Source organism: Meleagris gallopavo, chromosome 3 (assembly GCF_000146605.3).
Source record: "Meleagris gallopavo isolate NT-WF06-2002-E0010 breed Aviagen turkey brand Nicholas breeding stock chromosome 3, Turkey_5.1, whole genome shotgun sequence".
In the NCBI taxonomy this organism is placed as follows: Eukaryota; Metazoa; Chordata; class Aves; order Galliformes; family Phasianidae; genus Meleagris; species Meleagris gallopavo.
The window spans coordinates 73,996,742-74,002,644 of record NC_015013.2 but is presented as its reverse complement, the minus strand read 5'-3'; the positions used below and the strand labels follow the sequence as shown (position 1 = coordinate 74,002,644).

The 5,903-nt window shown below is 36.3% G+C and overlaps 1 protein-coding gene across 1 annotated transcript in view; it reads left to right on the top strand.

Annotated features, from left to right (window-relative positions):
* The first annotated feature begins 1,342 nt into the window (after positions 1–1,342).
* Positions 1,343–5,903, top strand: part of UBR5 (ubiquitin protein ligase E3 component n-recognin 5) — a 69,004-nt gene continuing 64,443 nt past the window's right edge. The window contains exons 1-4 of the mRNA XM_031552901.1: positions 1,343–1,485; positions 2,008–2,089; positions 2,273–2,349; positions 3,119–3,238. The gene's annotated coding sequence lies outside the window, so the exon portion shown is untranslated. The remainder of the gene's footprint in view (positions 1,486–2,007; positions 2,090–2,272; positions 2,350–3,118; positions 3,239–5,903) is intronic.

The following is a 5,903-nucleotide window of genomic DNA, read 5'->3' as shown; positions in this document are numbered from 1 at the left end:
GTTGGGACGCTGCCAGCGCCCCCTTACAGAGCAGCAGCTTGGCTGGGAGTGCAGAGCGTGGCTGCCAGTGTTTGCCTCCTGCCTGCTCCCCTTTCACTGGGATACTTCTATTTTGTGCTTGTATTGAGTGTAAAGCTATTTCTGTCAGCATAAATTATTTTGTTTCTCTAACAGACACGTGGTTTCTTTCTCCCCTCCACCTCTCCATCTTCCCCCCAGCTGCTGTGGAGTTGATTACTTGATAACCTAACTTGATAACTTGGCATTAAGATAAACATAACAAAGAAGAGTCTTTTATTAGGAAGATTTTCCTTTCATTAAGAAGACTTTTTTATTTTACAGGCTTCATCTCTTTTTTTTTTTTTTTTAGTTTTTCTATAATGCAAATGCTCTAGATAAGTTTGAAAGATCTGTAGGAACTCTTTCAGATCTCTTGTATTTTGGAAGGCAGAAGCCCAAGATTTACCTGAAATGCCTACCTGGTATTATGAGAACATCTTTTCTAGGTCAGTGGTAAGGGTAGGAATTACTGTATTGGTTTCTATTTTGGGACTCTGTACTGGATAAGCAGCCAGTGGTCTTTGGATTGACCAACTTTTTGGGTTCTTATCTTCCACTTTGCAGACGTACCGTACAAGTGAGCTGGAGGTTCTTTTGGAAAACAGTTTCCCTTTTAATAAATGTAATACTTTTAATAATCCCATAGAAGATGATGAGTTTTGGCTGAGTTATTTTTTCTGCTTGTCAGTTTTTCATTTGTGCCTTTTGATGCTGGCTTTTGTATATACTTTCCTGTCCATTTGGTTCTGGGGAGCTTACTGTTTAGCTCAGACATGCCACGTACTTGGATTCCTTAGAACATGGAAATCATGTCTGCTGTGGGATTCTGCATTGGCACTCATTAGAAGGAAGTAAAAACGTATCTAGAGTTAGTGCTTGTTGCTTCCTCTGCTTGTTTGTGAAGTTATTAATGACTGTAACAAGGCACTGTTCTGATAGTGACTTGTAAAAGGTACCAAAATGCAGGAGAACGTGGATTCTGTGGCAAGGTAGTAGGTAGAAGGGTAACACTCTAAAACAAAAAATCTTCAAAACAAAAACTTAACTTGAAACTGAGTACCCTCATTTCTGATGTAGACTCCGAGCAGTGAGTAGCATTTATATTAAGCTTCATTGCATCTGCAGTAAATTGATTCCAATAATGCACTTTCACTGTCCCCTACTGTAATGTCATCAGATTTGTTTACTGTTCAGCTATTTGTTAATAGTTAAATGTGAGACTTAGATGTTCTATTTAATCAATGTGTAGTATCTTGAAGTATCCCTGCCAACTATACAAAATCATGTTGTAATTGTGCCAGTTAAGTGGCTGTTATGTACAATAGAGGATATTTCTCAAATAACATCTAACATCTCCTTTTTTTTCTTTTTTTTTTTCAGGTTAAGGGAAGTATCAGAAAAGCTGAACAAATATAATTTAAACAGGTAAGGTGTATTACACGATGCTGTAAGTAATTTAGGAAAGTATGATATTTCCAACAAGAATTAAGACTGTATTGTATCTGTAGCCTTAAAGCTTCAGTACTAGTACTAATGTTCAGAAATGCCTTACGTAAGAGAATTCTTATTAAGGTGAATATGTTAGATTTTCAGTTATGACAAGCTAAATTATTAAATACCCACTTTATCAAATGACTCTTGAAGTATAGCACTTACTGTTTATTAATGGTCAAATTAAATGAAAAATCTGTCATCTTATAATGTTTTGTTCTACATTTTCTGTTCTTAATACCTGGGAACACATCGCAGTTGCTTCAACTGATACACACATTTAGTCATTCTTGAATGCATTTATCAGTGACCTTTGCTACACACTGTTCCTCCCATATGCCACTTGTTTCTTTGTTGTTTGCTTTCTTTGTTTGTTGTGGTTGTTTTGTTGTTTGTTTTGTTTTTCCAGGCTTCAAAAGTTTAAAAATATTATACATGCTCACTTTTTGTTTTCAGCCACCCCCCTCTGAATGTATTGGAACAGGCTACTATTAAACAGTGTGTGGTGGGACCAAATCATGCTGCATTTCTTCTTGAGGTAAATGATTCAATCTGTTCAGATAACTAATTTGATACTGTAGAGTTAAAACTAATTCTTCAGACATCAAATTGATAAATATTCTTCAGCAGCCGGAAACTTGTTTTTGCTTGCTTTATTTTTCCTGTAACGCTGTCTTGCATTTCAATTTTGGACGCTTGATTTTCTTGTTTTTAAATATAGGATGGTAGAGTCTGCAGGATTGGTTTTTCAGTTCAGCCAGACAGATTGGAATTGGGTAAACCTGATAATAGCGATGGGTAAGAAACACTTTCCTTTATATTAAATGTTTCTTTGAAGTGTATAAGCAGCTTGACTGCTTTTTTGGTTTGGTATTTGTTTGCCTATGGAATGGGTATTTTGATAGATACATAACAGTTACAGTGATGCAGCCAAACAGCCTAGCTTGACAAACTGGTGTAGGAATAAACGCTAGATTTGGCTCTAAAACATAAGTGAGACAGGGTGTCAGTAAATTAAAGAAATATACCCCACCAAAAATAGTCATCATGAAAGAAATTGTTTTAAAGTGTTAAGCCCGTTGTAGAATCTACTCTGAAAGCGGTCCCATCTGGAAAGGCTGACTTTCTAGATCTGCTACTTTCAGCTCCAGGTAAGTCCTCAACAGGACTATGTAACAGTTACTGTTTGGATGTAAAATGCTTATTAATCTCGAAGAAGCAAATTCAGGCTCAGGTCTACGTAGCGTATGTGTACAAATGATAATTGCTGATTCTAACTGAAAACACAGTGGCTATCTCAAATCACTGATTAGCTTAATGTGTATTTGCAGCTGTGCTGTTACGGATTGCTGGTGTACATACGAACTAGTAGACATGCTTTCCATTTTCTTTCTTCAGTTTACCTCTTAATATACAGTTAGATTAGTTTGGAATATTCCCCAAGGGTGTTGCTTAAGCTGGTATGTTACCAGACTAAGTCCCTGAGAATTTAGACCTGGGATTCCAGGTTTTGTTCTTAACCCATTTGGGATTGTTTTGTGACTGATTTACCATCTTTTACTTTCAGTTCAAAGTTGAGCAGTGGCTCAGGGGCAGGAAGGACATCCAGGCCAGGCAGGACTAGTGACTCCCCATGGTTTCTGTCTGGTTCTGAAACTCTGGGCAGACTGGCAGGCAACACCCTTGGGTAAGTTTTGATAGGATTGAGGCTGCAATCTGTTTGTTCCATATTTGAGTATATGTGTATACACATATATAAATTGTATGCAGTATGTGTAAGGGAACATATCATTAATGATACAGCAGTTGTATAGATAGGGAATGATAAACATTATTGACTTGGTTAAAATGGCAGAAATGCAAGTGACCCTTCAGTACTTAGGATATGGAGCATTCTTCGTGTATGTGTGGAGAGTAACTTGTTTTGGCCATGTTGTCGTCTTCTGACTGTTTCTTTTGGTTGCTTTGTTGTGAAATACAGTTTCTTTAGAGGGACGCAATCAATTTAAGCTATCTAATAGGATTGTGTTGTAAAGTAAAAGGAGTGCACTTCTGCAGGAAGAGTCTCCATTCCATATATTTATGGGCTTGTGTACTCAGTTTTATTGTGCCCTCCCTTACTCCTGCCCTAACTAATAAACTGCATTTTGTTAGTTGGGATTTTTATCCATATTAATAGGAAGGAAACATTTTAAAAGGTTATCACTTAGGACCTTTAAAGTTTTACTATGTACCGAATCAACTCTATAGACTCAATTTTTTTAATCGTTAGCTTTAAAATTGATGGTGTCCCTCCATATAACAGTTTTAAATCATCTGTACGTAATCACAGTGAATTTTTACGTACTTTTAGAAGAAGTTGAACATGCTTTTCTGAGGTAACTAACCATAATAAAGAACTTTGCTTTTAGAATCTGTGCTTTCTGCATATGAACATCTTGTTAAAGGGGGAGAAGAACTACAGTTTTTCCCTCAATGTGAATTTGTTACCACAGAAGCTAATTTTGCTGGAAGATTAGTTACATGAAAGATACCCCACACCCCAGCTTCCTGTGAAACTTTCGTACTTCTGAATCTAAATTTGTTTGTTAAACTTTAAAGGCATATTAGTACTGTTGTGTTTAAAAACCTGCTGATGAAAGTGCAAGATATTTTTCCTCAGATCAGGAATGTGTTGAATTTATTTTCACCTGACCATAACCATTAAAATTATGCACACACCAAACTCATAGAGTAACAGTGGATACTGTAACTTCTCTACTAAATGGGAGTGCTTGTCATAATAAACTGAATCTTAAAACATTGAAATGGTGGAGTCCTTAAATTAGCTCATGGGATTTGGAAGATGGCCGTCATGCTAGTGGGCAGTGGAAAGATGTCAGAACAGGAGGATTGCGGTTCATTGTCAGTAATCTCTTTAGGTTAGAATGCTTCGGTCAGAATTATGTCCTTATGTTTGTTTGGTTTTTTTCTTCCACTGTTGTTGGGGAACACAGAGCTGTTAAGCTAAAGGTGTATAACAAGGGATTTAAAGTATGTTAGGTGAATGCAAGTTTACTTGAAAGGTGTCTGGATAGAGGGGGGAAGAAAAAAAAAAAGACTTTGCAAACAAAAGGGAGGTGAATTTTATGAAGCTGTTTTTGTACCAAGGTTATATAAAGGAGTGTGTGTATTAAACACTATAGAGTTCAAGGAATTAAGCCTGTCTCCTGTCGTTTTTTCTTTAAAGAACAGGTTTCAACCACATTTTAATTATCTTTTAGTTACACTAAAATTAATGCCTGAAAATAGCAATTTTCACTAAGTCAGTGGATGTCCCCAGACCTGATCTAATTTGAGCTAGAACAGTACCTAGCTGGTAGGTGTGATTTTATTTATTTATTTCCCCCCTCCCTCCCCCCCAAAGAAAAGAGTTTTCTGATGCCTCTTAGTTGTCAAGATAGGACACACTTGGATTATTTGAGCTGTTAGATATATACAAATATTTTCAACTTCTAGATCTCTCAACTGGCATCAACACTGAGGTAGAGAGATGCATCTCTAGTCAAGTATTAACATCTAATACGTAAGCTTTTCTTAAACCTGCCTTCCCTGCCAAGAGTTGAAATAGAAGTTTTTGTCTAGAAAGGACTCATCTTTCCCCAGCCCTTTTACCAGCCTGCAGAAGCAAGATAACCAGCTTACTGTGAATAAGATTTCTCTTTTTTTTTTCTTTCCCTCTGCTAGTATCTTTTTGTGAGCTCTTTTTCTAAATCGTGAGATAAGACGTTTGCTGATGTCATCAATGTATTGCTTATTGTCTTGTACTGAGCTCTTGTCTGTGTGTTTGCTGACAAGAATCCTGAAAATGTGGTTGTGTCTGTGGAAGAGCCTCACCTTAGGTAGATGCTGGAGTTACTCTGTGTAGTCTTGTCAGAAGGAAGGAGAAAGATGTTAGCAATTAACTTAAACTGCAAAATGTAAGGCAGTTATTTTTTTATTTAATTAGCTTTTACATCTACAGGTGATACACTTTTAATGTGAATTTTAGATATTGTTTCAGAGAATGTTTCTCTTGTCTTGATAGATTTTCCATACTAGATCTTTAGAAATTATTTTTAAAATAACAATAATACCATATGCAATACCCTTTACAGTTGATTTGTGCAATAACCATGAGGACAAACTGGAGTCTCTTTTAGCTTTTCAGGACAACAGAACATCTAGTCTTACTTCCAGAGCAGATTAATTTGACTCAGTTCTATGGTGTTAAGATTAGTAGAAAGTTGTAATGCTGGTGAGATGTCTGTTTCCACAAATCACTGTTTTTTATTATCTTGTTCTAATACTGACTTATTTAAAAAAAAAAAAAA